At 38.6% G+C, this 22815-nt stretch overlaps 1 long non-coding RNA gene across 1 annotated transcript; it reads left to right on the plus strand.

Moving 5' to 3' along the window:
• The first annotated feature begins 958 nt into the window (after window positions 1–958).
• Window positions 959–20190, plus strand: LOC113898088. Its single transcript, XR_003512518.1, has 3 exons — window positions 959–1069; window positions 11911–12051; window positions 20061–20190. It is a non-coding gene; the product is annotated as an uncharacterized LOC113898088 (long non-coding RNA).
• The last annotated feature ends 2625 nt before the right edge of the window (window positions 20191–22815 follow it).

Raw genomic sequence — 22815 nt, forward strand, 5'->3', positions numbered from 1 at the left:
CTTTAAAAAAATGCAAAACCCTACCCTTTTTATTTTAGAAGTTTTAAGTTTAAAGAAAAGTTGTGGAGATAATCCAGAGAGTTTTGCATACCATTTGTCTTGTTTGACATATAGCTGATATCTTAGGTTGGTATGATACATTGATAACATCTAATTAGCCATTGATAGGTTGTTGTTAATGGGAGTTCATACTTCATATTCAGATTTATTTAGCTTTTACCTAATATTCTTATTCTGTCCTAGGATTCCATCCAAAATGCCACATTATATTTAATCATTGTATCTCATGGGACTCCTCTAGACTTGACAGTTTCTCAGACTTTGCTTGTTTTTGCTGACCTTGAAAGTTTTGTTGAGTACTGGTAGAATTTGTAGAAAGGCTCTCAATTTGGGTTTGTTGGATGCTTTTATTGTAATTAAACTGGAGTTATGGGTTTTGAAGAAAGACTGCAGAGGTAAATTGCCATCGTCATCACATAATTTCAAGAGAATGTGCTGTCAGCATAGCTCATCATTAATGGTTATCACTGGTGGTATTACACTTCATCACATGCTTGAGGTGGTGTTTGTCAGGTTTTTCCTTGTGTCAAATTCCTCTTTTTCCCCCTCCCATTCCATCCTTTCTCTCAGTATGTGCAGCCTGTACTTGAGGGGTAGGTACTTTATGCTTCCTCTCTTTGAAGGACAGAATTCTTTTGTTTGGAAATGTGTCTGTTCTCCCTGATTTATTATATGTATATATATATATCTAAAATTTGAGACTCATATTTATTAAAATTTTTTACTTTACATGGGAGTATTGTTGATTGCCAATGTTGGGTTAGTTTCATGTGTGCAGCAGAGTGATTCAGTTATACATGTACATGCATCATTCTTTTTCAAATTCTTTCCCCATTTAGGTTATTCTAGTGTACTGAGAGTTCCCTGTGCTAGACAGTAGGACCTTGTTCATTTTTTTTTTTTCTAAGCTGCGCTGCACTGCTGGTGGAATCTGAGTTTCCCAACCAGGGATTGAATTTGGGCCAAGGCAGTGAAAGCGAGGAATCCTAACTAACCACTGGACCGCCAGGTAACTCCCATGGTTATCTGTTTTAAATATAACAGCGTGTACATGTCAATCCCAGACTTCTAATCTATCCCTCCCCCACCCCCATATATTTGTTTATTCAGTCATTTATTTATGTTAATGTGGACTCATGGCTTTTTATCCTTTGGGTTATAATCCAGCGCTTTGTCATTCATTTCATTGCTCAGATTGTTCCAGCTTTGGTAACTTGAGTGCTCCTCTCAGTTGGCTCCTGTACCCCTTTTATATGTCCCTGCCGTGTATTTTTTGAGCACTACCTTAGTTTCTGGTATTACAAGCTATTGCAGCTCATCCTGAATAGTCTCCGCTCCTGCCATTTCTCCAAGGGCAGTGATGTTAGCAACCAGGGTGGGTGCTGGGTGTACTTCTTGCTACTCTGTTGTCACTGATTCCAGGCCCAGAGGAGGTACTTTTGTTTTTGTTTCCTTTTATAATCTTCCCAAGAGAATATATATATATATATATATTTTAAGTATGAAGTAACACCTTTTACTTCCTTGTATCTGGCATTCAATTCCTGCTCACTGCCATAAAAGATTGTTGTTGAGGTTATTTATTTATTTTTGATTGGTAATTCCTTCCTTTACCAGTACTCTCAACCAGTGCTGTTCAGTAGAAATATTATGCATGACATATATGTAATTTAACATTTTCTAGAAGCTACATTAAAAACTTAAGAAGCAAAAAAGTAAAACAAGATGAAATTATTTTATAATATATATTATTTAGTCAAATCTATCAAACTTTTTGCAAATTCAATATCTAATCAGTATAAAACACTTACTGAGGGACTTCCCTAGTAGTTCAGTGGTTAGGATTTTGCCTTTCAACGCAGGGGCTGGGGGTTTCTTTAGCTTCTTGGTTAGGAAGCTAAGATCACACATGACTCCCCACATGACTCTGGACCAAAACACCAAAACATAATACAGAAACAATATTGTGACAAATTCAGAAAAGACTTTAAAAATGATCCACATCAAAACCAGAAACCACTTAATGAGATATGTTACATCCTTTTTTTCAGTTCTAAATCTTCAAAATGTGGTGTGTATATTACACTTACAGCACATCTTTATTAAGACTGGTCACATTTCAAATGTTTGATAACCGCATGTGGCTTGGGCTGCCATTTTGGACAGCACAGTTGTAGACCATGTGAGGGCTTACTTTTTCCCCAAATTCTGTCTTTGCATGGAAAAAGAATGTCTTCTGATCAGTGCCTAGTTCAAAAGACTAGCTGTTTTCTTCCTCTGTAAAATGGAGATAATAATAGAAACAACTATAATTGTTAAACAACTCATTTTGTTATTATGAGAAATAAATAAGATAATGCATGCAAGTCATGGTATAGGATGGGTTGTTGTTTAGTCACCAAGTCATGTCCAACTCTTTTGCTACCTCATGGGTTGTAGCCCACCAGGCTCCCTGTCCATGGGATTTCCCAGGCAAGAATGCTGGACTGGGCTGCCATTTCCTTCTCCAGAGCATCTTCCCTACTCAGAGACTGAACCCGTGTCTCCTGTGGCTCCTGCACTGGCAGGTGGATTCTTTACTGCCACCAGGGAAGCACTACATGATGGTAGTAAGTCTCAATATATGGTAGCTATTATCATGTTTATTGTTAAATTCATTTTAGAAAATGAACTTACCCATCTTAGGAACTCCCTTATTTATATATTTTGAAATGTAGTTTATTCACGTGTCATGTTATTTTCTGGTGTACAGCAAAGTGATTCAGTTATACACACACACACACACACACATACACACATATATATATATTCTTTTTTATATCCTTTTCCACTATGGCTTATTACAGGATATTGAGTATAGTTACCTGTGCTATACAGTAAGACTTTATTGCTTACCTATTTTATGTATATTAGCTTGTATCTGCTAGTCCCAAACTCCCAGTTTATCCCTCTCCCATTCCCTTTCCCCTTTGGTAACCATAAATTTTTTTGTCTATGTCTGGTAGTCTGTTTCTGTTTTATAAATAAGTTCCTTGGTGTCATATTTTAGATTCCACATATAAGTGATATCATATAACATTTGTCTTTCTCTTTCTAACTTACTTCACTTAGTATGATTATCTCTAGATCTATCCATGTTGCTGCAAATGGCTTTATTTCATTCTTTTTTTATAGCTGGCTAATGTTCCTTTGTATATATGTACCACATCTTTTTTTTTTTAACTTTTTGTTTTGTATTGGAGTACAGATGATTAACAATGTTGTGACAGTTTCAGGTAAAAGGCAAAGGGGCTCAGCCATACATATACAGGTGTCCATTCTCTTCCAAACTTCTCTTCTATCCAGGCTCCCACATTACCACTGAGCAGAGTTCCATGTGCTATATACAGTAGTTCTTTGTTGGTTATCCATTTTTAGTATAACACTGTGTACATGTCCATCCCAAACTCCCTATCTCGTCCTCCCATCTTCCCTCCCTGGAAACTATTAAGTTTGTTCTCTAAGTCTGTAAGTCTGTTTTATACATAAGTTCGTTTGTATTGTTTCTTTTTAGATTTTACATATGTGGGATTCCTAGGTGGCTCAGTGGGTAAAGATTCCCCCTGCAATGCAGGAGACAAAGGAGATGCAGATTTGATCCCTGGGGTGGGAAGATCCCCCAGAGGAGGGCATGGCAACCCACTCCAGTATTCTTGCCTGGAGAGTCCCATGACAGAGGAGCCTGGCGAGCTATAGTCCATAGAGTCACCAAGAATCAGACACGACTGAAGCAGCTGAGCATGCACACACATATAAGGGATGTCATACAATATCTTTCCTTCCCTGACTTACTTCATTCAGTATGACATTCTCTAGGTCCACCCACATTGCTGCAAATGGCATTATTTCATTCTTTTTAATGGCTGAGTAATATTCCAATGCCGATGGACATTTAGATTGCTTCTATGTCTTGACTCCGAGAAGGCAATGGCACCCCACTCCAATATTCTTGCCTGGAAAATCCCATGGATGGAGGAGGCTGGTGGGCTGCAGTCCATGGGGTTGCTAAGAGTCAGACACGACTGAGCAACTTCACTTTCTCTTTTCACCTTCATGCATTGGAAAAGGAAATGGCAACCCACTCCAGTGTTCTTGCCTGGAGAATCCCAGGGACGGGGGAGCCTGGTGGGCTGCCGTCTATGGGGTCGCACAGAGTCGGACACGACTGAAGTGACTTAGCAGTAGCAGTAGCATGTCTTGACTATTCTTAATAGTGCTGCTATGAATATTGGGGTGCTTGTATCTTTTAAAATTATGGTTTTCCCCAGATATATTCTGAGGAATGGGATTGCTGGGTCATATGGTAGCTCTATTTTTAGTTTTTTAAGGAACCTCCATACTGCATCAATTTACATTCCCACTAACAGTGCACAGAAGCTCCAATTTGATTTTTATTATACCTCTTTCAAAATACAAATCACTTTCTGTCCAGAATTATATGGATAGTATCTGACTGTGCAGCTGTTTCAGTTCCTTTCTGTAACTGTTGGTGTCCTAGGAACTGGCATCATGTCTCATTTATCTTTGTGAGCTGAGAAGTTTGTAACTCTGGTTCTTTCACTGTGCTTATCGTATTTCACAGTGCTTTGCCATGTTGGCCTTGGTGAAACTACCAAGGTGAAATTTCAAATAGATATGTGTATATAGGGTGTAAAAACTCAATGGAGAGACAAATATTGGAACCACTAAATTTAGAAATAGTAAAACTTGTAAAGGAATTTTTGGATGAACATGTCACCTTAGAAAATCATCCTTTATTCCAGGTTTTCCTCTAAAATAATTAATTATAAACACAAGTGATGATTATCAAGCTATAATGGTTATTGAGATACTTTATTCAATGTCTTAATTATTATTATTTTGCCACACGTGACAGTTAATCATCTGAGAGTTTATTTCTTTGGGTTAATTTCAGAATTCTTTGTCATTTTATGGTTTTGAATCTCTAGGATTTAGCAACTATTTTCTTTAAATTGTATCACATTATTATATATTCCAGCATTTTGGAGATCTTTTCCTCATAGAATTCTGTGAAGTTCAGTTCCACTGATCATTTTTTTCTCAAATTATCTTTGTAACTTATACAGAGTGTTAGGCCAAATACTTGCCCAGACAATAGATTTTTGCAAAGGAGAGACACTAAAACTTTAGGTAGTTCCAATCAGCCTGACTTCAAACAATGACCTAATGTAATTATTCAAGGAGGAGTGTTAAAATATTTTAAAAAGATAGGATTTGTAGGAGAATTTCTATTGAGTATAAGATTTCTCTCTATTCTAAGAATATTGATTTTTCTTATAATACTTCTTTTCTGGCATCACAATTCTTGATTTCAAACTTTATTACAAAACTATAGTGCTCAAAACAGTATGGTACTGGCATAAAAATGAAGACATAGACCTATGGAACAGAATTGAGAGCCCAGAAATAAACCCCCACTTATAAGGTCAACTAATATTTGACAAGGGTGTCAGTAATAGTCAATGGGTCAAGGATAGCCATTTCAAAACTGATGTTGTAAAAACTGGATAACTATATGCAGAAGAGTGAAATTGGACCCCTATCTTACATCATTTACACAAATTAACTCAAAATGCATTAGAGACTTAAATGTGAGACCTGACACTGTAAAACCCCTTAGAAGAGAACATAGGAAAAGAGCTCTTTCACATTGGTCTTGGCAATGATATTTTGGATATGACACCCAAAGTATAAGCAACAACATAAAAAATAAACAGGTGGAGCTACATTAAAATAAAAAGCTTCTGTACAGCAAAAGATACAGTCAGCAAAATAAAAAGAGTGGGAGAAAAGATTTGCAAACAACCTATTTGATAAGGGGTTAATATCCATAATAAGTGAAAGAACTCATTCAACTCAGTAGCATAAAACCAAACAGTCTGATTAAAAAATGGGTAAAGGATTTGTGTGGATTTTTTTCCACAGAAGACATATATAGATACATGAAAAGATGCTCAACATCACTAATTACAGGGAAATGCAAATCAAAATCACTAGGTGTCACTTCATACCTGTTAGAAATTCTGTTGTCAAAAAGACAAGATAACAGATGTTGGCAAAGCTGTTGATGTGAGTGTAAATTGCTGCATCCACTAGGGAAAATAGTGTGGAGATTCCTTAAAAAGTTAGAACTAGAACTACCATATGATCCAGCAATTCCACTTTTGGATGTATGTGTATATATATATATATATCTTTAGGAAGTCAGGGTCTTAAAGAAAAGTTTGCACTCCCATGTTTACTGCAGGATTATTCACAATAGCCAAGACATGGAAACAACCTAAGTGTCCATCAACAAATGAATGGATAAAGGAAATATAATGGCATAGTATTCAGATATATAGAAAAGGAAATTTTGCCTTTTGTGAGAACATAGATGGACCTTGAGGACATGCTAGGTGAGGTAAGTCAGACAGAGAAAGACAAATATTGTATTTTTTCACTTATATTTGAAATTTAAAAGCTGAACTTGAAAATAGAGAGTAGATTGGTGGTTGCCAAGGGCTGGCGGTGGGGTGAGGAAAATGGAGAGATGTCAGTCAAAGGGTACAAACTCCCAGTTACAAGATAAATAAGTTCAAGAGATCTAATGTATGTCATGGTGACTATAACTAACAGTACTGTACTGTATACTTGAAAGTTAAGAGAATAAATCTTAAATGTTATCAGTACATACACAGAGAGGCAATTATGTGAGGGTTTGGAGATGTTAACTAACCTTGTGAAATCATTTTATAATATATACATGTGTTAAATCATCACACTGTACACTTTCAGTTCAGTCACTCAGTCTTGCTGAGGCTTGCTGTACACCTTAAGCTTACATATATGTCAATATTTCAACAAAGCTGGAAAAAAAATTTCTCCTTTTCCCTGTTACAGTATCATCTGCATGTACCTTAATGCTCTCTCTACATAATACAGGTCTGATACTATTACTCCTTTAAAAAACCCCTTCATGATAACCTATTGCCTGGGTCTTCACATCTTTTGGTTGTGTACTACGTCAATGAAAATTCTGAATATGGACCCAATTTGTGTATTTTTATTTGAAATGACACATGAATATATATATATATATACTCAATGAACACTCAAAATTAAAAAGGAAATGAGAAAATATAAATAGATGTTTTGATTTTTCCCTGAATCAGTTTGCATATGCTCTGCAGTGAGTGCCCCCCACTTTGGAGACTATTGTTTAGAAGATAAAATCTAAATACTTTGGTCGAGAACACAAGACCGTTACTGACGGGCCCCATTTTCCTTCCACCTTCCACCACTTCTGCACCTCTGGGTGCTGTACACATTGGACTCCACATCATGTTTTCTTTGTCTACTTCTTTTGTGCATGGTGAGTTCTTATTTGTTTGTGGACTAAAATGTCACATTTCTTTAAAGGTCTCTTGGCCACCTCTCCCTTTCTCATGCTCTCGTATGTATTGTTCATACATTTATATTAACACATTGTGCTATAACTAAGGCTGTTTATAGTGTGTGAGTCATTCCTTGAGGATAGGAACCTTGACTTACTTATCTTCCATTTCAGCTCTCAGCAGACAGAACAACTTAAGAAATATTTATGGAACCTCATATTGTGCCAAGGGCCCGACCTGATTGCTATAAAGCATATGGATGAATAAACATGATTTTTGCCTCTAAGGAGTCTATAAATAAAATGTACCTTGGAGAAAATATTTCTTAATTACTGTGCAAGGGAAGTACAAATATTTCTCTAACAATTATGAATTAGAGGACTTTTTTAAATGTATATTTTCTAGAGAACCAGTGGTATATGATTAATGTATTCCAGAGGACGATTGATCATATTTTTAGAAAGGAATTTAAAAAATGAACAGTCTGGACATATTTTCCCATATCCTGTTTCCTTCATGCAGCTGTACTGACAGATGTTCTCAGACAATGATCAAAATGTAAACAAAGTAAGGCAGGTAAATGTGAACAGTTTTTTGTCATGTTTACCTGACAGCATACGCTCAATTATTTTTATAGCAGGGTTTAAATTTTCTTAGTGCTTTACAACCTAACATAGCAATTGGGTAATTATTGTAATATACCCACAGATACATGGTTATTATAACCATTTAAAAGAGAGGAACTAATGCATGACAATTGAATGAAGTAAATTGTCCAAGGTCAGTGAGAGGCACTATGGCAATTTAGGTTTATTGCCTTTTCTAGAATTCAGAGCCCCTAGGATGGTGGTGCTTCTTCATAATTTTCTTGATTTTCAACACCTCCTTCATTATCTTTGCATCTTAAAACTTTTGAGTACAATTTTGCTTACTCTTGGAAGTCATTTCAGTGATAGGTATATAATATGTGAAGTTAGTTGTTGACTACAAATTATATGACATTTTCTTTGTCAGTTTCCTTTCTTTTATTTGCTATATGGATGCTGAAAAAGCTGTCACTTGAAAAAGAGACATAAGTAATTTTGCCTCTGGGAAAATCCTGGAAAAGACTGATATGTAACATTTAAATACACTGAAAAATTTAGAAGATATGTTCTGGTTTTATCTCTTTGACTTTAGGGAATTTAAAATAAGTCAATTTTTGCAAATGTGAATTATCAGTGAAGCAGATAGTGAATCAGCTGGGAAAATCACATAAGAACCACAAGAAACAGAATGACCTTCAGAAATAAGCTGAAAGTGCATGTAAAGCAACTTAAAATTGAATGACTCAGGCAGATTAGAAGATTAAGGTTCAAATTTGTTCTTTTAACTAGTGTGTGAAACCACAGTGCTGTTGAATCAGCTCTTCCTGATAATCCTTTTTGGTCAGAATTCTCTGCACATATACATTCATATTTTCTGATTAATGAAGGATATACTGGATTAGAAACTAATTGTTACTTTATAACAGGAAAAATAATCTGAGAAAATGAGATCTGGATATTAAAAAGTTGTCAGATCAGTTCAGTAGGTCACTCGTGTCCGACTCTTTGCGACCCCATGAACTGCAGCACGCCAGGCCTCCCTGTCCATCACCAACTCCCGGAGTCCACCCAAACCCATGTTCATCGAGTCAGTGATGCCATCCAACCATCTCATCCTCTGTCATTCCCTTCTCCTCCTGCCCTCAATCTTTCCCAGCATCAGGGTCTTTTCAAATGAGTCAGCTCTCCGCATCAGGTGGCCAAAGTATTGGAATTTCAGCTTTAACATCAGTCCCTCCAATGAACATCCAGGACTGATCTCCTTTAGGATGGACTGGTTGAATCTCCTTGCAGTCCAAGGGACTCTCAAAAGTCTTCTCCAACACCACAGTTCAAAAGCATCAGTTCTTTGGTGCTCAACTTTTTTTATAGTCCAATTCTCACATCCATACATGACGAATGGAAAAACCATAACCTTGACTAGATAGACCTTGTTGGCAAAGTAATGTCTCTGCTTTTTAATATGCTATCTAGGTTGGTCATAACTTTCCTTCCAAGGAGCAAGCGTCTTTTAATTTCATGGCTGCAATCACCATCTGTAGTGATTTTGGAGCCCAGAAAAATAAACTCAGCCACTGTTTCCACTGTCTCTCTATCTATTTGCCATGAAGTGATGGGACTGGATGCTATGATCTTAGTTTTCTGAATGTTGAGCTTTAAGCCAACTTTTTCACTCTCTTCTTTCGCTTTCATCAAGAGGCTCTTTAGTTCTTCTTCACTTCTGCCATAAGGGTGGTGTCATCTGCATATCTGAAGTTATTGATATTTCTCCCGGCAATCTTGATTCCAGCTTGTGCTTCCTCCAGCCCAGCGTTTCTCATGATGTACTCTGCATAGAAGTTAAATAAGCGGGGTGACAATATATAGCCTTGACGTACTTCTTTTCCTATTTGGAACCAGTCTGTTGTTCCATGTCCAGTTCTAACTGTTGCTTCCTGACCTGCATACAGGTTTCTCAAGAGGCAGGTCAGGTGGTCTGGTATTCCCATCTCTTTCAGAATTTTCCACAGTTTACTGCGATCCACACAGTCAAAGGTTTTGGCATAGTCAATAAAGCAGAAATAGATGTTTTTCTGGAACTTTCTTGCTTTTTCCATAATCCTGCAGATGTTGGCAATTTGATCTCTGGTTCCTCTGCCTTTTTTAAACCAGCTTGAACATCTGGAATTTCACAGTTCACATCTTGCTGTAGCCTGGCTTGAAGAATTTTAAGCATTACTTTACTAGCGTGTGAGATGAGTGCAACTGTGCAGTAGTTTGAGCATTCTTTGGCATTGCCTTTCTTTGGGATTGGAATGAAAACTGACCTTTTTTCAGTCCTTTGGCCACTGCTGAGTTTTCCAAATTTGCTGGCATATTGAGTGCAGCACTTTCACAGCATCATCTTTCAGGGTTTGAAATAGCTCAACTGGAATTCCATCACCTCCACTAGCTTTGTTTGTAGTGATGCTTCCTAAGGTCCACCTGACTTCACATTCCAGGATGTCCGGCTCTAGGTATCCCTATAACCTGCCAATGAACACAATAGCACCTTATTTTTCCTTATATAAACTTATATAAAAGGTTATATAAATTCAGTCATATTTAAGATGACACGTGAGTTTGCTACTTTTTAAAAAAGGGCTATGATTAACCCTTTTGTAGAGGAATAGCTGAATTTTCATTTTTTAGGTATTTTTTTTAACCTCTATCTTCTTTACTGTTGAATTACAGTTTGATATTTTACAAGTCAAAAATCGATGAATATTTCCTCTTAGGAAATTGAGCATATTTCCCCCTTTTTTTTGGTCATTAATTAGTCTGGTGTCTGACTAAATGATATCCCTTTTTAGTTAATCTGTCTTTTCCTTCTAGTTGCTTTTAGTAACTTGTTTTTGACTGTTCTCTTTTGGTTCACTATTATGCATCTAAGTGTGGATTCGTTATTTATCTGGCTTCCAATTTGTTAAGCTTTCTGAATTTGTACACTGAGACATTTATTACCATATGTAAAGTAGACAGCTGGTGGGAACTTGCTGTTTAACACAGGGAGCTCAGCTGAGAGCTCTGTGATGACCTAGAGGGGTGATGTGGGGTTGGTATATGTATACTTACGGCTGATATGTTGTTCTATGGCAGAAGTCAATACAACATTATAAAGCAGTTATCCTCCGATTAAAAATCAATTAAAAAATCAGCAATTCCCAGTATTCATGAAAGATGTAGACTTCCAAATTTAGCTATTTTTTTTAATAGGACACATTTATACTTGTTTTCTGTACCAGTAATTTAAGTAAAAAGAAAAATGCAGTTATGTTGAGATTATCTTTTAATTGAGTATCTCAGGAATAAAAATCCCGATCTTACAAATCACTAGCTATAATGCTAGTAAATCAGAATCTTATATTTAATCCTTTCTATTAAAAGAAAATTCATCAGAACTGATTACATCAGTTGATGAAACGATTCCAGTCTCTATCATTAGACCTCTTTTTGTTTAAACAAACAAGCACCAAAGAACAAAATTCAAACAATAACAACAGCCAAGGCAAAACCGAAACTCAGAGTTTTCATGATTGATTAACCCCTTCAACTCAAATAAAAACCAACAACAAGACATAGAGTTAATAATGCTAATGTGGTAGCATCATGACATATAAAGGAAAGCAGTCAAACTAGGTCACGGTTTTAACACACAAGATGTGTCTATAAAATAACAAAATTGTGTACAGGAGTGAAGAATTGGTTCTTCATAGAGTTTTACAAGGAAAAATTCCTAAAGTATTTTGAAAAGGTATTTAATCTGTTAAAACTTGCAATATCTTTTTCATTAATTTGTGTTTATTCAGGAAAAAAAAATCTCAGTAGTCTACTGCTGGATTGTCACACTACTATCTGTCATGTAGCCACGCTGACAGCTTAGCCACAGTGATGTCAGCAGAGGTGGACCCCACACATCCATTTTCATGGAGAAGAGCATGAGTGACCTGGTAAGGAAGACTCTGTCTTTTACTGGGGCTACAAGGTAGGGCCATGGGGAGGACTTTGATCTGAGGCAGGCACTTCTTTACCACTGAGCCACCGGGGAAGCCCCTACTTAGGCTTGAGTTAATTAAATGTTTTGATACAGATTTAAAGAAATGAATGCTACCCTACCTTTGTGAAGTTTGGAAGGGATTTTCAATGATAGCTTCAGTTGTGTCTAAGAGTCATTGTTGGCTTTTTTCTGATTGCTTAGGCAAGGGAATGTATACATTGAATGCTATGATGCAGGTTAAGGAAATTACTTTACTTTTGGATTAGACTGTCAATACATTAAACTTGAAAAGAAATTCCAGTTACTACCTAAGACCCAGTCATCCCCCCACAGTCCCCCTCCTATTGCTGTGCAGTAGGTGGTCCTAAGTGAAAACCCAGCCTACGTTCTAATCTGCTTTGTTATGCCCTTTAGTCATGCTGGGAAAGGTTGAAGGCAGAGGAGAGGTTGGAGGCAGAGGATGAGATGGTTAGATAGTATCACTGACTCAAAACTGTAGGAGACAGTGAAGGACATGGGAACCTGGAGTGCTTCAGTCCATGGGGTCACAAGGAGTCGGTCATGACTTAGCGACTGAATGACAACGTGAGGGAAACAGATCAGCACAATCCTTAAAAAACATTTCAAAATATGTGCCTTAGCATAAACTTTCCATTATGAAAAATTTCAAAATGCATGAATGTGGAGAGAATAGAATAATAAACTACTGCTGCTGCTGCTGCTAAGTCACCTCAGTCGTGTCTGACTCTCTGTGACCCCATAGACGGCAGCCTACCAGGCTCCTCTGTCCATGGGATTTGCCAGGCAAGAGTACTGGAGTGGGGTGCCATCGCCTTCTCCCAATAAACTACTATTGACAAGTAATTTGATTCTGATGATTATCAGTATTTTGCCAAGTTTGTTTCATCTATCTCCCATTCAACTAACTTGTGTCTCCCTGTCCCCCATTCCTCCATAACCATCACCAGACTATTTAAAACCAATTATCAGACATCATTTCCTACATTTCAGGTAAAAGATTAAAAATGATGGTGCCATTATTACACTAAAATTACAATGCATGCATGCTAAGTCGCTTCAGTCATGTCTGACTCTTTGCAACCTTATGGACTGTAGCCCGCCAGGCTCCTCTATCCTTGGGATTCTCCAGGCAAGAATACTAGAGTGGGTTGCCATGCCCTCCTCCAGGGGATCTTTCTGAATCAGGGATTGAACCTGCATCTCTTATGTCTCCTGCATTGGCAGGTGGGTTCTTTACTACTAGTGCCACCTGGGAAGCCCCAAAGCATAATATTCCAATTATAATATCATCTAATACTTATTCATATTAAAATTCTCCCAGTTGTCTCAAAGATGTCTTTTTACTGAATAAGTTCAATTAAAAATTGGTTTTATTCATAGATCAGTGGATTAGAATACAGAGCCCAGAAATAAACCCACACACCTATGGTCAATTAATCTATGATAAAGGAGCCAAGAATATACAATGGAGAAAAGACAGCCTCTTTAATTAGTGGTACTGGGAAAGCTGGACAGCTACATGGAAATCAATGAAATTAGAACACAACCTCATACCATACACAAAAATGAACACAAACTTGTTTAAAGACCTAAATGTAAGACATGACACCATTAAATTCCTAGAAGAGAACTTGGGCAGAATACTCTTTGACATAAATTGTAGCAATATTTTTCTGAATGAGTTTCCCAAGGCAAAAAAAAAAAAGAAAAGGAAAGACAAACAAATGGGACCTAATAAAAGTTAAAAGGCTTTTTGTAGCAAAGGAAACCATCAACAAAATGAAATAACCTATGGAATGGGGGAAAGTATTTGCAGACGACACAATAGACAATGGGTTAAGATCCAGAATATAAAAGAACTCATACAACTCAGTATCAAAAAACAACTCAATCAGAACAACAGGCAGAAGATCTAAATACACATTTTCCCCAAAGAAGATATAGAGATGGCTAATAGACATATTAAAATATGCTCACTATTATTAGTTATTCAGTTCAGTTCAGTTCAGTTCAGTCGCTCAGTCGTGTCCCACTCTTTGCAACCCCATGAATCGCAGCACGCCAGGCCTCCCTGTCCATCACCAACTCCCGGAGTTCACTCAGACTCACATCCATCGAGTCAGTGATGCCATCCAGCCATCTCATCCTCTGTCGTCCCCTTCTCCTCCTGCCCCCAATTCCTCCCAGCATCAGAGTCTTTTCCAATGAGTCAACTCTTCCCATGAGGTGGCCAAAGTACTGGAGTTTCAGCTTTAGCATCATTCCTTCCAAAGAACACCTGGGGCTGATCCCTTTAGAATGGACTGGTTGGATTAGAGAAATGCAAATCAAAACCACAGTGAGGTATCAGTCACCTCACACTAATTAGTATGGCTATCATCAAAAAATCAACAAATACTATAAGACTTCCCTGGTGGTCCAGTGGTTAGGACTCTGTGATTTCAGAGCCTTGGGCCCAAGTTCAATCCCTGGATGGGAACTAATATCCTGTAAGCCACACTAAATTTTTTTTTAATTGGAAAAAAAAAAGAAACAATGCCATGTTGTTTCAGAAACATGGATGGACCTAGAGATTGTCATACTGAGTGAAGTAAGTCAAACAAAGAAAATTATCATATGATATCACTTATATGTAAAATCTAAAAAAAATGATACAAATGAACCTATTTGCAATCAGAAATAGAGTCACAGATGTAGGAAACAAACTTATAGTTACGAAGGGGGGACGTGGGGGGAGGGATAAATTGGGAGACTGAGACTAACATACACACACTATTATATGTAAGATAGTTAACTAATAAAACCTACTGTATAGCACAAGGAAGTCTACTCAACACTCTGTAATGACCTACATGGGAATAGAATCTAAAAAAGGGGGGATATATGTATATATATAACTATTCACTTTGATATACAGCAGAAATGAACACATTTTAAATCAACTATACTCCAATAAAAATTAATTTTAGTAAAGTCTGTAAATAAAATGGAACTTCCCTGGTGGTCCAGGGGTTAGGTCTCCAAGTTCTCACTACTGAAGGCCCGAGTTCAATCCCTGGTTGGGGAATTAAGATCCTGCAAACCATGCAGTGCAGCCAACAACAAAAAAGTCTACAAATAATAAATGCTGGAGAGGGTGTGAAGAAAAAGGAATACTTGTACACTGTTGGTGGGAATGTAATTTGTGCAGACAGTATGGAAAACAGTATGGAATTTCCTTAAAAAGCTAAAAATAGAGCTACCATATGATCCAGCATTTCCAGTCCTGGGTATATATCTGGAAAACAAAAGATCTATTTAGAAAAGATACATGCGCCCCAGAGTTCAGAGCAGCACTATTTGCAATAGCCAAGACATGGAAGCAACCCAAGTGCCCATCAACATTTAATATATATAAAATGGATAAAATGGAATATTACTCAGCCAAAAGAAGGAATGAAATATTGCCATTTGCGGCAACAGGGATGGACCCAGATAACATCATGCTTAGTGAAATAAGTCAGAGAAAGACAAATACTGTATGACATGAATTATATGTGGAATAGAAAAATGATACAAAATATTATTCAATAATATTAAAAATAACACAAATGAATCTATAGACAAAACAGAAACGGACTCATAGACATAAAGAACAAACTTATGGCTACCAAATAGGATGGGGATGGAGAGATGGGGAGGCACAAATTAGGAGGATGAGATTGATAGATACAAGCTACTATACATAAAATAGATAAGCATCAAAGATTTACTGTTTGTAGCACAGGGAATTATACCCAATATTTTGTAATAACCTATGGCACCCCACTCCAGTGCTCTTGCCTGGAAAATCCCATGGATGGAGGAGCCTGGTGGGCTTCAGTCCATGGGGTCGCTACAAGTCAGACACAACTGAGCAACTTCACTTTCACTTTTCACTTTCATGCATTAGAGGAAGAAATGGCAACCCACTCCAGAATTCTTGCCTGGAGAATCCCAGGGATGGGGGAGCCTGGTTGCCGTCTATGGGGTCGCACAGAGTCGGACACAACTGAAGCGACTTAGCAGCAGCAGCAGCAGGATAATGAAATACATTTACAAAAAAATTGAATCAGTATGTTGTATATCTGAAACTAACGCCGTATTGTAAATCAACTATACTTAATTTAAAAAATTAAAGTTAATTAACTTAAAAAATAAAAATTTGTTGTTTCTCTTATTTAAAAAGTTAACAGATTTTATTCCTTAGAGCATTTTTAGGTTTACAGAAAAATTGAACAGAATTCATAGACAATTCCCTTACTTCCTCCCCTCATGCCCAGTTTCCCCTATTATTAACATCTTGCACTGGTGCATTGATGTGGTACATTTGTTATAATTGATGAGCCAATAATGAAGTATTAGTATTAACTAAAGTTCATAGTCTACCTTAGGGCTCACTCTTACTACTGTGCAGGTCTATGGGTTTTGCCAAATGTATAATATCATATATCCACCATTACAGTATCATGTAGAATAATTTCTCTGCCCTGAAAATCCCTTGTGCTCTATACATCACTTCCTCCCTGCTCTCTCCCAAGTCGTGGTAACCAGTGGTCTTTTTATTGTTTCTAGAATTTTTCCTTTTTCATATAGTTGGAATCATATAGTATGCAGCCTCTTCATCCTGGCTACTTTCACTTAGCAATAAGCATTCACACATTTAAGGTTCCTTCATGTCTTTCTATGACTTGATAATGGGTTTCTTTGTATTGGTGAATACCATTGCATTGTATGGCTTTGTTTATCCATTTACCTATTGAGGGACATCTTGGACATCTTGCTTCCAAGTTTTGGTAATTATGCATAAAGCTGCTGTATATTATTACATGCAGGTTTTTTTTTGTGGACTTAAGTTTTCCACTCATTTGGGTAAATAACTCAGAGCATGACTGTTGGATCACATGGTAAGATGTGATTTAGTTTTCTAAGAAAGCACTGAACAACAGAAGACCCTCTAAAATGGCTGTGCCATTCTGCATCCTCACCAGCACTAAACAAGAGTTCCAGTTGTTTCACATCCTTCCCAGCATTTGGTGGTGTCTAGAGTGTCCTGGAGTTTAGTCATTCTAACAGGTGTGTAGTGCTGTCTCGTTGTTTAGATTTGCAGCTCTTTAATGACATAGGATGTTGAGCATTCCAAGTCTCTTAATCTGTAACAGCTTTATACCTTTCTGTTCCCCTTGCCATGCCATTTACCTGTTAAAGAAACCAGGCCGTTTATTTTGCAGAATTTTCACATTCTGACAGATTCATGATGTGTAAAGTACATGCTTTTTGACAGAAGTTTAGTATCATCTTCATGTTTGAAAGAGAAAACACAAGTAAGAACTTACTGGATGGAAAGACCTTAAGATACTACTGTGCTTAGTCGCTCAGTCGTGTCTGACTCTGCAACCCCAGGGACTGTAGCCCGCCAGGCTCCTCTGTCCATGGAATTTCCCAGGCAAGAATATCGGAGCAGGTTGCCATTTCCTTCTCCAGGGGATCTTTCTGATCCAGGGATCATACCTGTGTCTCTTGCATCTCCTGTGTTGGCAGGTGGATTCTCTACCACTGTGCCTAGATTATACTCTATTTTATATTATTGACAGTTCAATTTAATATTTTAAAATATATTGCCTACAAGGGATAGACAGGCATTATGTTCTTTTGGAATTCCTCACACATTTCACATGACAGATTTGTTTCTCTTTTTTGTAAATTTGTCTGATTTCACAATAACTGATAGGGTTAAAAAAACCTCTGGCCAATGTGGAGTTAAGTCTTTTTAGTTCTTTTCAATAGACTTTTAGTGCACATTAAAAAAGATGTTGAAAATATAACTTTCTAAAATTGCTTTAGGCTAAGTATACATTTTGGAGAAGCCGTGTTGTGACTCCCTTCAGGAATAATGAGAGCACAAAGGAAATGTCTGATTTACAATCAGTTCAAGGGGGGTTCTATCAGAGCATCTTACTTTCTTGTTTACAGTTGATATCTTGGCCATGATAGTTCCTGTTCCTTGAAGCAATAATTTCTCTTGACAAATAGTTTTTTCTAAATGAAGGCTCTACTACTCTATAGTTTATTACTTTTTAATTTCTGCATTTTAAATGGTAATGTGGAAAGTATTGTCTGTGTTGTGGTGATCTATGGACTGATGCACAGACAGATTGAAAATTGAGTTATTAAGCAGAACTTTTTTTTTTAAGATTTATTTATTTTTGGCTGTGCTCGGTCTTTGTTGCTGCATGCGGGCTTTCTCTAGTTGCTGTGCGTGAGCTTCTCATTGCGGTGGCTTCTTGCTGTGGAACACGGGCTCTAGGCTCATGGGCTTCAGTCGTGGTGCATGGGTTTAATTGCTCCATGGCATCTGCAGTCTTTCTGGAGCAGGTATCAAACTTGTGTCCCCTGCATTGGCATGCAGATTCTCAACCACTGGACCATCAGGGAAGCCTAAGAAGCAGACTTTTTGAGTTTTTAAAAAATATACATCTTATCTGTTTGGAAGCAACAAACTACTTTAAAAAAATAAGGATTTCCTTTAGTGAAGAGCTTAAAATATAACGTATATTGTTATCACTAAAGTTCCCATGTCATATATATTTTTGGGGATTGATGAATTTTTATCGAGATGTCTAGTATTTGTATGGAAACTGTCCTTCAGTCTAGGCAGACCTGCTGGTGGTGCAGTTCAGACCCATTCCTACACAGAAGGGGTCTCTCAATTTTTCTGTATAATTTTATTTATTTATTTGTTTTTGGTTGTGCTGGGTCTTTGTTGCTGTGTGGGCTTTTCTCTAGTGAGCAGGGGCTAGTCTCTAGCTGCAGTGCTCGGACTACTCACTGTGGTGGCTTCTCTCGTGGCAGAACACGGGCTCTAGAATTCAGGCTCAGCAGTTGTGGTGCACGGGTCCAGTTTCCCCACGGCACGTGGAATCCTCCCAGACAAGGGATTGAACCCATGTCCCCTGCATTGGCAAGTGGATTCTTAACCACTGGACCACCAGGGAAGTCCATGTCATGGAGTTTTGAGTTGATGATGCCTTTTGACTGCATATATGCTAGAGGTAAAGCTGTGAATTGGCCATGAGAGGTCCCTGTGATAGATGGCTTTGCTGTACAACAGCGGTCCCCCACCTTTTTGGCACTAGGAACCAGTTTCATGGAAGATAGTTTCCCACAGACTGGGTTGGGAGGGTGGTTTTGGGGTGATGTAAATGCACTACATTTATTGTGTACTTTATTCATATTATTATTACATCAGCTCCACCCCAGATCATCAGGTATTAGATCCCAGAGGTTGGGGATCCCTGATGTATGGGACTTCAGATTTAAAGCCTGGGCCCAATATTGTTACTCAACACTACTCCAGGGTCTGCCTGGGTGGCTGGCTGCTTCTGGAGATACCCGACGTTGGGAGATCCCTCAAGTCTGCTCCGAGAATTGTGGTGTTGACCCATGGAAACCTCTTTTCACAGCAAAGTTCTCAGTATAATGGAAACTGCATAGAATAAGTGACGTAGTCCTACTTTTGGGTCTTGGAGAGTCTGTTCTCTAGGAGTTCAAGCGGAAGGTATTTTTGGCACTGAGCTGAGGTCACCTCCAATTTTCAGTTAGAGAAATTGAAATTCTTTTGTCCATGGTGTTGTCTATAGTGATGAATACAAGGCTATCCGCCATCTGGGTAGAAATCCTAAAATCCCTGTGGTCTCGTCCTCCTGTGCTTCCTCACATTTCACATGACTAACTGTGGTGTAAGCGGAGGCTGTTGATGGTCCATTTCACTAAATGTTGAAGCAGGTGACATTAAAACGCTTGTGTTAGGTAGACTCTTAATTATGGAACAAATGTAAGAGTTATAGTTCTTATCTTCTAAGAATTTTTTTTCTTCTAAGAGTTTTTATCAGTAATTGTTTTGTCATTGTCATATTGTTACAGGAATGTTTACTTCTCTCTCCTCCTTGGTTTGACCCAGGAAGCATTTATTCCCAGGCACAGAAATGCAACCCACTCCAGTGTTCTTGCCTGGAGAATCCCAGGGACGGCGGAGCCTGGTGGGCTGCCGTCTGTGGGGTCGCACAGAGGCGGACACAACTGAAGCGACTTAGCAGCAGCAGCAGCAGCAGCATACTGTTTGGATGGTGTGGAGACACCAGTAACATGTTGCATCGATTGTTATGACCAGCAGGTGGCAGGCTGATGCAGAACGACAGTGCCCTGGGAAACGACAGCATTCGGCGTCTGGCTTATTCTCTGGTCAGAGGGGCACGCAGGCTTTTCCAAGACTCAGAATGCAAGCTGGACGAGTTCAACCGTCTGTCACCTTATGGACCTGTCACCCAGTTACCTTTTCCTCTTTATTTCTTCGTTTAGACCTTCAAACACAAAAGACTAAGCATCCTATTCCAGGTAATAGAGTTATTGCCATACTATTGTAACGTGACCCAAGGGCCCCCTTATATAGATGCCTGGAACTCAGAGGGTCACACTCTAAAAGTTTGAGTCCTGTGATGAAAATTAAAACAACACCAAAGAACCCAGAAGTGGGTGATGGGAATTTATAAAAAGAAGGGTTTATTACTACCGTCCTTAAAGAGACAATATAACTCAACAAAATTACCTCCTTTTTCAATGTTTATGAGAAGTCAAAAAGTTTCAGTCTAAATTGGCCTCCGGGAGTCCGCTGCTGGTGGGGAGCCAGGTCTTTTCTCTTTCACTGTATTTTTTGTTTTTTTCCGGCACTGAAGTGGTGTTGCCTACAGGCCCTCAGTGTCTCAATCAAAACAGTGCCACTTTGTCCCCATTTTTCTTCAGATTGGACAAAGTCTAGTTTTTGTTCAAACCCATCTGCGTTGAATGACTTCCGTGGGAGTGGAGGTGCCTGACTCCTGAATTACTCCTGACCCTAGGCTGCCTTCCCCTCCTCCGCCCCAGCTCTGTGTTTCAGGCCCCGTCTGCGGGTCCAGTGCTAGCCTGTGTCCTTGTTCAGAATCCCAGCTCTTCCTTGTTAGTTCTATCCCCATGTTACTGATTAGGCTCTACCACTGCCACCCAAACTTCTTGCCTGTTCTTAATCTGTTTCAAGACTCTGATGCTGTTACCATCAAGTCAGTTAAACTTTTTCATGTCCCTAGGGTTGCTTGATGGAAAATAATTGTATTTGTCCCTCAGTGTCCACTGGGGATTGGTTCCAGGTGCCCCCATATAAAAATCTAGGGATGTCCTTATATAAAATGGCATAATATTTGCGTATAATCCATGTATATCCTTCCTTACGTATGTTAAAGCACCTTTAAACTACTTACAATACCTAATACTATGTATATACTATGTAAATGGACTTCCCTGGTGGCTCTAGTTGTAGTGAAAGTGTTAGTCATTCAGTAATGTCTGACTCTTTGCCACCCCATGGACTGGAGCCCATCAGGCTTCTCTGTTCATGGAATTCTCCAGGCAAGAATACTGGAGTGGGTAGCCATTCCCTTCTTCAGGGGATCTTCCTGACCCAGAGATTAAACCCAGGTCTATGTATTGCAGGCAGATTCTTTACAGTCTGAACCACCAGGGAAGCCCTAAATAGTTGTAAGTACAAACATAATTCCTATGTAAGTAGTTGCCAGTTCCTGGTAAACTCATGTTTTGCTCTTTGGAACTTTCTGGAAAATTCTTTTCAAGTATTTTCAATTTGTGGTTGGTTAAATATGTGGGTATAGAACTTGCAGATATGGAGGGCCAACTTAAAAAAATTTTAATTGAAATGTAGTTGATTTACAATGTGTTAGTTTCAGGTATACGGAGAACCAACTTTTAATAGAAAATTCAAGAGATTATACAGATAAACTCTTGGAACTAATAAGAGTTCAGCAGGAATGGTGAATACAAGATCAACATGCAAAAATTAATTGTATTTTTTATACCATCAATAACCCCTTAGGTAGGGTTTCTCTGGTGGCTCAGTGGTAAAGAATCTGCTTACCAATGCAGGAAGCGCAGGTTCCATCCCTGAGTCAGGAAGATCCCCTGGAGAAAGAAATGGCAAACCACTTCAGTGTTCTTGCCTGGGAAATCCCATGGACAGAGGAGCCTGGTGGGCTACAGTCGATGGGGTCGCAAAGAGTTGGATGGGACTTAGTGCATGCACGTGCACACACGCACACACACACGCGCGCACACAGAGAGAGAGAGAAGGCAGAAATACACACCCAAAGAGAAAGGGTATGGACGTCTTACCTAATGAAGTAAAGAGGCGGTTTAATCATTTATATAGGGCAGTTCCTCTAGGTCTTTGTTCTTCTCTGGCCAACTGTCTCACTTCTTTTCCCTCGTCTGACCTGTTTTAGGGTCCTCCAAAATATGCTTGTTCATGTTTTTACCAAGATGGATTCCAGCACAAAGGCCTGTGGGAGGTTTGACCACATTTATTTTGGGGTGGTGTCCCCCTCCCTTTTTGACACCCCCAGTCTTCCTGCACATGTATAGTCAGGGAGGTTTCCCTGACCTCAGGAGTGGTCATCTTGTCTCTTTATTGCAGCAGAACCCAGCTTCTGCCACTAACTTTATCCTTTGAGTGTTTAGGGAAAACAAAGCTCCAGTTTACTCTACTTGACAAACTCAAACTGCTCAGCCCAGGGGCCCACATATTTCCTGTTGTTGCTCTGTAGTTGCTCAGTCCTTTCCGACTCTTTGTGACCCC

Source organism: Bos indicus x Bos taurus, chromosome 9 (genome assembly GCF_003369695.1).
Source record: "Bos indicus x Bos taurus breed Angus x Brahman F1 hybrid chromosome 9, Bos_hybrid_MaternalHap_v2.0, whole genome shotgun sequence".
Classification (NCBI taxonomy): domain Eukaryota; kingdom Metazoa; phylum Chordata; class Mammalia; order Artiodactyla; family Bovidae; genus Bos; species Bos indicus x Bos taurus.